This window comes from Eptatretus burgeri, chromosome 6 (assembly GCF_056783735.1).
Source record: "Eptatretus burgeri isolate ZD-2024b chromosome 6, Ebu_testis_v1, whole genome shotgun sequence".
NCBI lineage: Eukaryota > Metazoa > Chordata > Myxini > Myxiniformes > Myxinidae > Eptatretus > Eptatretus burgeri.
Window position 1 is genome coordinate 32,083,536 of NC_140966.1, and position 8,640 is coordinate 32,092,175.

General features: G+C 41.3%; 1 long non-coding RNA gene across 4 annotated transcripts in view; it reads right to left on the minus strand.

Annotated features, from left to right (window-relative positions):
• The window catches only part of LOC147024502 (uncharacterized), a 161,164-nt gene extending 152,742 nt beyond the window's left edge, over positions 1–8,422 (minus strand). For all 4 annotated transcript variants that reach the window (XR_015059068.1, XR_015059069.1, XR_015059066.1 and 1 more), the window contains exon 1: positions 3,153–8,422. This is a non-coding gene — a long non-coding RNA (uncharacterized LOC147024502). The remainder of the gene's footprint in view (positions 1–3,152) is intronic.
• Between the last annotated feature and the right edge of the window lie 218 nt (positions 8,423–8,640).

Sequence of the window (8,640 nt, forward strand, 5' to 3'; positions counted from 1 at the left end):
AACAAATAGATATAAAAACAAGCGAATAAGGATTTAAAATATCTTCTTGCAATTATGTAAGTGAAATTATTCATCACAAAGGGTAAGCTATGGCATGGTGACGATTTGACAAAAATCACAATTGCACCATCGGTCTATTTGTCTTTTCAGTCCAAATGTTGAGAGCTAAGAGGACACAGAAGGTCATGGGAAACAGTGTCTGATAAACAAGGATACACAAGGAAACCAAAAAAGAAAAGAAAAAAAAACATAGGCTCGGAAGGCAGAGAGAACAATTGAGAAAGGAAATGGGACAAATGGAACAATTGATGCAGGAAGGAAAACTGATGTGCTAAAATACAAGAAAGATGGATAGTCAATTGGCAATGGTACTACTATGACTACTACGGTCCCAATTACTCGCACAATTTTGTGGAGTCAACTGGGGAACGTTTTTGACCCAGCTCTTTCATGAACCTGAGTTTTGAATGAAGGTGGCAAGAACTTGCAATTATTTCAGTGTGCTGCGATAACATCGATGCTCTTCGCAAAAGACACCCTAAGATCTTTAACGTCCACCGAAGGGTAGTGCGTGCATACGGGGCCACCGTTTAACACTTCTTCAATGGATGGCGCACACATGATGCCTCAACCTGCAAAAACACCAGGACGACAGTTTATAGCATCTCAGCTGGGGCAGCATTCAAACCCAGGTTAGACAGCTTCAAGGCAAGTGTGCATGCCTCAAGGCCATCCTGCCAGCCCACAATTAGTGCTGAAAACAAACTCAAATTCTAAATGATGACAGGGAGAACTAGAGGGGGAGCACTCGGTAGAGTGCAAAACCTCTGCCGCCAATACTGCTAGGTCACTCAAGTGAACCTGATATCCTATTCATTCAATTTGACGTCAACAGTGCTCACAGAGTTATAGTTTGCAACTTTCCCTTTTACTTTTAACTTTTACATACTCAATTCATTCGTCATAACTAGATTCCTTGAGACAGAAATCGATTTTACGTGGGTAAATCCACCTGAAGTTCCAAAATCAGCTGCAATTATAATTTTGGCATGTTTTTTTTTGTTGGAAATCACTTATAACATGTAGAAATGCAAAAAATAAAAAGAAAAAAATAATTTAAAAAATCGAAATTTTTTTGAAAAAAAATTTGCAATTTTTTTTTCTCTAACAATTTTCTTTTTTGGGGGGGGGTTTGGAAATCACTTAAAACATGTAGAAATGCAAAAAAAAAGAAATCGAAATTTTGTTGAAAAAAAAGTTGCAAAAAATTTTTTTTCTCTAACAATTTTTTTTTTTGGGGGGGGTTGGAAATCACTTAAAACATGTAAAAATGCAAAAAAAATTCAAATATTTTTTTCAAATTGGCCGCCTAAGCGGCCATATTGGATTTTGGACCAAGTCCAAAATCTAATGGCATGATCCTTGGACCAGACCTAACCCCCCCATCCCCCACCAAGTTTCGTCAAAATCCGTCGAGGAGTTTTTCCGTAATACTGTTCACAAACAAACAAACAGAAAGGGGTGAAAACAGTAACCTCCATCCATCTTCGATGGCGGAGGATAAAAATAACTAAAACAAATTCCACCAAGAGTTAGGGGAAAAAAAGCAAAATGTGACAATTCCCCAAGAATAACACAAACTAGAAAATTCGAGAAAGGAATTCATTGAAGACCGAAAAGAACACAACAATGATGGAGATGGATCGAAGCTTGAAAAAGAAGAAAACAACATATCGGTAAAATGCCTTGAGTGACAGAGAGTTAATGAAGAAGAAAAAGAACACAAAACAACTCACAAAAATGCCAAAGTTTAAAGCTCTCGTCCAGATGAAATACCATATTTCTGGCGAAACCAACTTGATGGTATTCACAAGCCCTATGCTGAAACATTTAAATGACCACCATCCCCCCCTCCCCCCAGGAGAAAATGTAATTGACAAATGGCTGAGAAAAGGCAAGACATTTCCTCATCCCAAAGTATGAAGAAATGCAACTGCCTCAAAAATATCGACTAATAACATGCCGAGCAACAACATAAAGCTCTGAACAGGAATGATCACAGAAGAGATGTTCCCCATTTAATAGAATACATATTCCTGGAGGTGGAACAAAAAGGATGCAGAAGAAACAGATGAAGAATAATTGACCTCCTCTCTTGCTCAACGACACCATCCTCAAAAACGGTCAACAGCATTGAATGATTTCAAGAATCCATTCGACAACATCCTACACTCATGGATCATACCATCCATGAAACTATACAAAATCGACCTCAAAATAATTGGCCAAATGAAGGATGCAATGGGGGCAACAGAGCACAACTTTTATGCTACATCACTTGTAAAGAACAATTCTAATCCCAGATATTAAATACATTGAGGTGATCATTTCTCATTCCTTCCCTCCCCCACCCCTTTTCTATTCTCTTTAGCTTTGGACCCCTGAAGCAAGATGATAACAATAACAAAGGCTATGGAAACGATCTAACCTTCAACAGGAGAAAATACAAAGGAACAAAGTTACTCACCTGTATATGAGGCTGAAAAGTTTTGAGCCAAATTATGAAAAACTTACAGAACAGTACTCCCAAGAAAATCAAATTGAATTCTGACGAGTCAAAAGTACCAAATGCCTGTTCAAATCAGGTAAAGCACCAACAAAGAATCATAAAATCGACCCAAGAACAACAATGGAGCATTCACTCTGAGTCTGGTAGGTCGGTGAGGTTCAAACCCCTGCCGAGTCATATCAAAGACTTTAAAAATGGTACCTGATGCTTCCTTGCTTACCGTTCAGCATTTAAAAGGATAAGAGCACTAACAATTCCTTCTGCAGCCTCCTCTTGGTTTGTATTGTCACATGATTGTCTTTCCCGATCTTAGTTAATCCTGACATTGCTCTGTCCCTCAACGCAAACTATTTATTTTCTCCTCCACATTTTTCCAATCTTCGAACCCCGGAAGATGAAACTTTCCACTACTTCTACATGATCGTCTCCCAATCTGAATACTGTATGCTGATCTCAGTTGACAAGATTTTAGTCTTTTTTTTTGGTTTAAATAAAGACCAGCTTTTTCATCTTCCTTCTTCACTGTTTGTAGAAGTTTCATCAAGTCCACCTTACTGAAAACAGAGTAGTGTCATCAACATACCTTAGGACAGAGGTTGTTGATACATCTTTCTCCAGTCCTAACTCCAGCCTCCATATCACCAAGTTTGAATGCAGGCCGCAACGATTTCTTAACGATAAAGTTCTTTTTTTCTCACTTTCCTCACTCATATTATCGAATGTCTGTTCATCATATCTGTGAATATCTGGGTACATTGCAATGCTTATAAACGCCCAGAGACACCAGCGTTCGTGACTATTTCATGTCCACCCATGCCATAAGCTCTAGAATCTATTAAACTAAGCCAAATTTCAAAATTTAAGCTCCAGAATCAAACTTAGCAGCAGTTCCGATGACCAAAAAAAAAAAGCGTTCATTTGTCCAATTTGGATATATTTGATATTCCGGGCATCTCTGAGAGGGTATGTGTGTTTAATGAAGTCTTTTATTCTGTGGTGAATGATATTTAGTAATACAGTATCATGCTCACATGCTAAATCAAGGGAATGGTTAGGTTCTTTGAACATTCTCTTGCATCCCCTTTCAATAGCAATGGTATGTAAAGTAGACTGACTGCTTCCATATTTTTGGCCATCCAATCCTGCTCTAGATCTGTGAACAGAGAGCAGTGAAAATTGATTGACTTCCACAACTACCTTAAAGTTATATTGTAATATTGTCAGCACCTGGTGCTTTAGCATTTGCCAGCCTTTTTACCACCGCCACCAAAGGTGATGGACGCTATGTTTTCACCCCTTTCTGTTCGTTTGTATGCAGGATATCTCAAAAAGTTATGGACGGACATGGGTGAAATTTTGTGGACAGATTGGGAGCGTGACAAGGACGAAATGATTAGATTTTGGTGAAGATCCAAATCCGGATCTGATAATTAAGCGATTCTTCACCATTGATAGTGCTAAACCGATATATAGCACGATATCTCAAATAGTTGTGGACGGATTCAGACGAAACTTGGTGGATACGTTAGGTTTGTGACACGGAAGAATCAATTTGATTTTGGTGAAGATCCGAAACAGGATCTGGATGCGAGAATTATGTAATTTTTTTATGTGATTCTTCACCATTGAGAGATAGGGCCAAAAACGATATAGTACTGTATAGCATGATATTTCAAAAATGTTTTGGGCACGATATGTTCTAGTGGATCAGGCATTATGTATTGGAGGTATGTGTTCCACAGAGTACCCTTCAAGGTAGAGATCGTTTCGATATCTTTTCAAGGTCATATCTGGTCAGAGCTTTCACTTTTTGGGATTTGCAAGATATCCATTATTGTCGGGTTTTCCGTGTGTGTGTGTGTGTGTGTGTGTGTGTGTGTGTGTGTGTGTGTGTGTGTGTGTGTGTGTGTGTGTGTGTGTGTGTGTGTGTGTGTGTGTGTGTCTGCAACGCGAGGCTCCACAGCACAAACCAGCAAACCGATTTTGATGAAACTTGGCGAACAGGTGCCATATGGGCTGGCAATGTGCGCGTTTGAGTTTCGTTGCTAAGCAACCACCTGTTGCTATGCAGCAGCCGAAAAACTGCGTTAACCATTTTCAATACTTGTCCTACAGTTTTGAATGTAGAGAAACGAGACTTCGGAATTAAACACTTCGAGATATTTAGAAAATTTCACTCGAGCCGATTTTTGATTTAGGTTTTATTTTTCAAATGGTAGTCCTTCAAAAATAGGGTGTCTATTTACAGTCATTTTTTTATGAGGAGTGCCAGTTGGCAAAATACGCAATAGGAAAAATCTTGCCAGGCAGAGGAACAATTGTATGTGAACCAATACGTCTTGGCAATGAATCTTCGTCGGTGGGTCGGTCAGAATGAAAAGAATCGTATCCAGCGTTCGATCCTAGCGGATCCCTCTTCGCCTACCGGCTTGTTATTATTTTTGTTATGTATATACGTGTGTAAGAGGGGGAAGGGGAGACAGAGAGGTTGGGGAGGGGGAGTTAGGGGGGAGGTGGGGAGAGTGACACGTCACCAAACGTTGCTATTCACTGCAGGAGGGAGGGGTGCATGTGTGTGTGAGAGCGAGAGGGAGAGTGAGAGTGAGTGAGACAGACAGACAGACGTGGGGGGAGAGTGTTGCATTTTATGAAGAGGGGGGAGCGAGGAGGGGACAGAGTGAGAGAAAAGGGTGGGGGAGAGCAGGGGAAAAAAAGACAGGTGAGGGGTGGAGATGGGGTTAGCAAAGAGAATGATATGTGACGCTTAATGACCAAACACACACAAAAAAGTGTCAGAACAGCTGTACACACAGTGACACAACAGAGTTTGTAAAGTAATGCACTGGCACATCTGCAAAAACTGACATTCCAGTTCCAGAAAATTTGTGGGAAAATGAACCAAAAGCAATCACTGAAAACATTGAAGTACCAATCACGTACGACCTTACGATCCCATCGGGCGTGAACATCGAAAACAAAGCATTGTGACCAGATATAATACGTAGGAGCAAAAAAAAACAAGAGAAGAAGGCATTGCAAATTGAGGTGTTGATAACCAGTGACTTTGGGCTAATAATGCAGAAATCAAGAAAATGACCAAATACCAAGACCTGCATGAAGTGAAAAGATCCTGGAAGCTGAAGAATGTCAAAGTTGTACCAGTGATGATGAAGAACCTCATAAGAATGATGAAGAAGAACCTCATAGAGATATTTAAAACCATCCTTGGGAATATCACTACAAACAAACTACAGTTGGAAGCCGTCCTGGGCTCAGTAACGATCCTGAAGAGAGCTCTCAGCACAAAACTTTGAAAACAGAAAACTTCACAGCTTGATCCGTGGATCATGACCCCTTACCGAAATTAAGGTGGATACTTTGAGCCCACCCTGGGAGGACTCCAAATCCACATTCTGAAACCCCGTATGTAGACACATACACATACTTTGAGACCTAGCAGGTCAGTCTTTCACCTCCTGAAACCCACCCACATGTGAAGATAGAAGGCAACAACTTGCAGGTAGGTACACACACACACACACACACACACACACACACACACACACACACACACACACACACACACACACACGACGGTGGATACTTCGAGACCTGGGAGGACTCCGTTCCACCTTCTGAAACCTGCATATAGAGATAAAAACCAGCAAAAACACACACACACACACACACACACACACACACACACACACACACACACACACACACACACACACACACACACACACACACACACACACACACACACACAGTTAAGCCCAAAATTATTCATACCCTTACCAAATCTGGAGTATTTTGAATTGTCTTATTTGAGGAATGAGTTTCTTCTAGCATAAGTTACACAAGAATGTGACAAACAGCTGAAAGAATCACTGCAAGAGACATTTCAAGAAATACATTGTTTCGGGGGGGTATTTTATTGATAGATTTACAAAAAAATGTCATGTCGAGAATTATTCATACCTTTTCTTAGATCAGTTCAAAGTCACATTCAGCAATCAATGGAAAAGCCTCTGTTTGTGATTACAGCCTCCAAACGGTTTTTATACTTACTCACAAGGTTTTTGCATGTCTCTACAGGGATTTTGGTCCACTCCTCCTTCGCGAAGGTCTCCAGGTCTTTGAGGTTGGAAGGCTTCCTTGCCATCACTCTGGTCTTGAGCTCCCTCCACAGATTCTCGATTGGGTTGAGGTCCGGACTTTGGCTTGGCCACTCTAGAACGTCTACATCACTATCCGGGAACCATTTCTTGACTGACTTGGCAGTGTGTTTTGGATCGTTGTCCTGCTGATACGTCCAATGCTCCCCGAGGTGAAGTTTCTCTGCGGACTGTTTGATGTTTTCCTCAATGATCTTGATGTACTGCTCCTTTTTCATGATGCCATCCACTTTGACGAGATTGCCAGGCTCACTGGCTGAGAAACATCCTCACAGCATTATGCTCCCGCCTCCATGCTTGACGGACGGGACTGTGTTCTTAGGGTTGTATGCTTCGCCTTTCTTTCGCCAAACGAGAGCAACATCTCTGTGCCCGAAAAGCTCCATTTTCGTCTCATCCGACCACAGAACTGAGGACCAAAAGCTTGGATCTTTGTCCAGGTGAGCTTTTGCAAAGGCTAACCGAGCCTTTCTGTGCCTGGGATGGAGGAATGGAGTCTTTCTTGGTCGGCGTCCATGGAGACTCCCCCTTGTGCAACATCCGCTGGAGTGTCTGCCTTGATATATTGGTCCCAGACTCGCCAAGGTTGTTCAGGAGAGCCTTAATAGTGATCTGTGGATTGTTGTTGGCCTCTCGCCAGACGAGGTGACACCTTTGGCTTCCGACCACGTCCTTCAATGTTTTTTTAACAGTGGAACTCCTTGTACTTCCTGATTATGCTTTGTGTGGTGGCAACTGGCACTCGGAACTGCTTCGACATAGCTTTGTAGCCTTTCGCCTCCTTGTGAGCATTGCATGACCGAAGGTCCTCACTGACTACTTTCTTCTTCGCCATGCTGACAATGACCTGAGAATGATTGCATCAGCTCCCCTTAATTTATAGTCTAAAAGCAGAGTGTTGTTCTATAACATTCCTCACTGTACATTCAATAGACCACATTTGTAATGCATTCAGATTGTATGCACACATCTTGGAATAATTGCATAACATTATAAAGAATCCGAGGAATATCAAAAGCATGTGCATTATCACAAACATTGGCCTCAATTCTGAGACTTGGTATGGGGTATGAATAATTTTGGACAGGCATAAAAACAGAAATCTTAACATTTCTATTGTTATGCTAATAATGTTGAGCCAAAATATATGTGCATTTGTACATGCCAACTAAATGTCCTTGGGTGAAGTGAAAGTTCCACCACTCCAGCTTGTAGGTTTGAGGTAAATGCAAAACTCTCAGATTTTTCATTGGGTATGAATAATTTTGGGCTGAAGTGTACATACACCAAGTTCTGTAATGGTAATACAGTTTATATACGTGCACACACATAAAATACATAAAGACGACAAACACAAAGATTTACCTTCAAACAGAGTTCTTTGAGAGAGGAAATCAAATGGGAAATTAACAAAATTCAATTGAAAAATATATCAAGGCCCAGAACACAAAATGTCCACCTCTGCTCTCTGCATTCACAGCCACATCACGGCAAACACCTGGTCGGACGGACCTTATTGTTTTTTATAAATGTGTCGATGTCGAAGTGAGGGTTGGATTATATTCGATCACACAAAAGGTTAAACAAAGCGATGTCCTGTAAAAATAAAATTGCACATTTTCAGCGGATGAGACCCCTCCCGAGACACCGACCGCACGGCACCGCAGGGCCCAACACCGGCGGAAACGTACCTCTGTTTCATCAATGCTCCCATGAGAGCGCGGATACTTTTACGAAAGGAGCATCCAAGCAGCTTGGAGAGCGCTCACCAAGTGGCTTAAGCACTCAAGCGAGCACTCCAACGAAACGGTTGTTAATAAATGGCTTGCTTGGCACGCGATTCGAACCACGTTAAACGTACACCTCCCGGAGACGCGCTAAATATATCAAGCC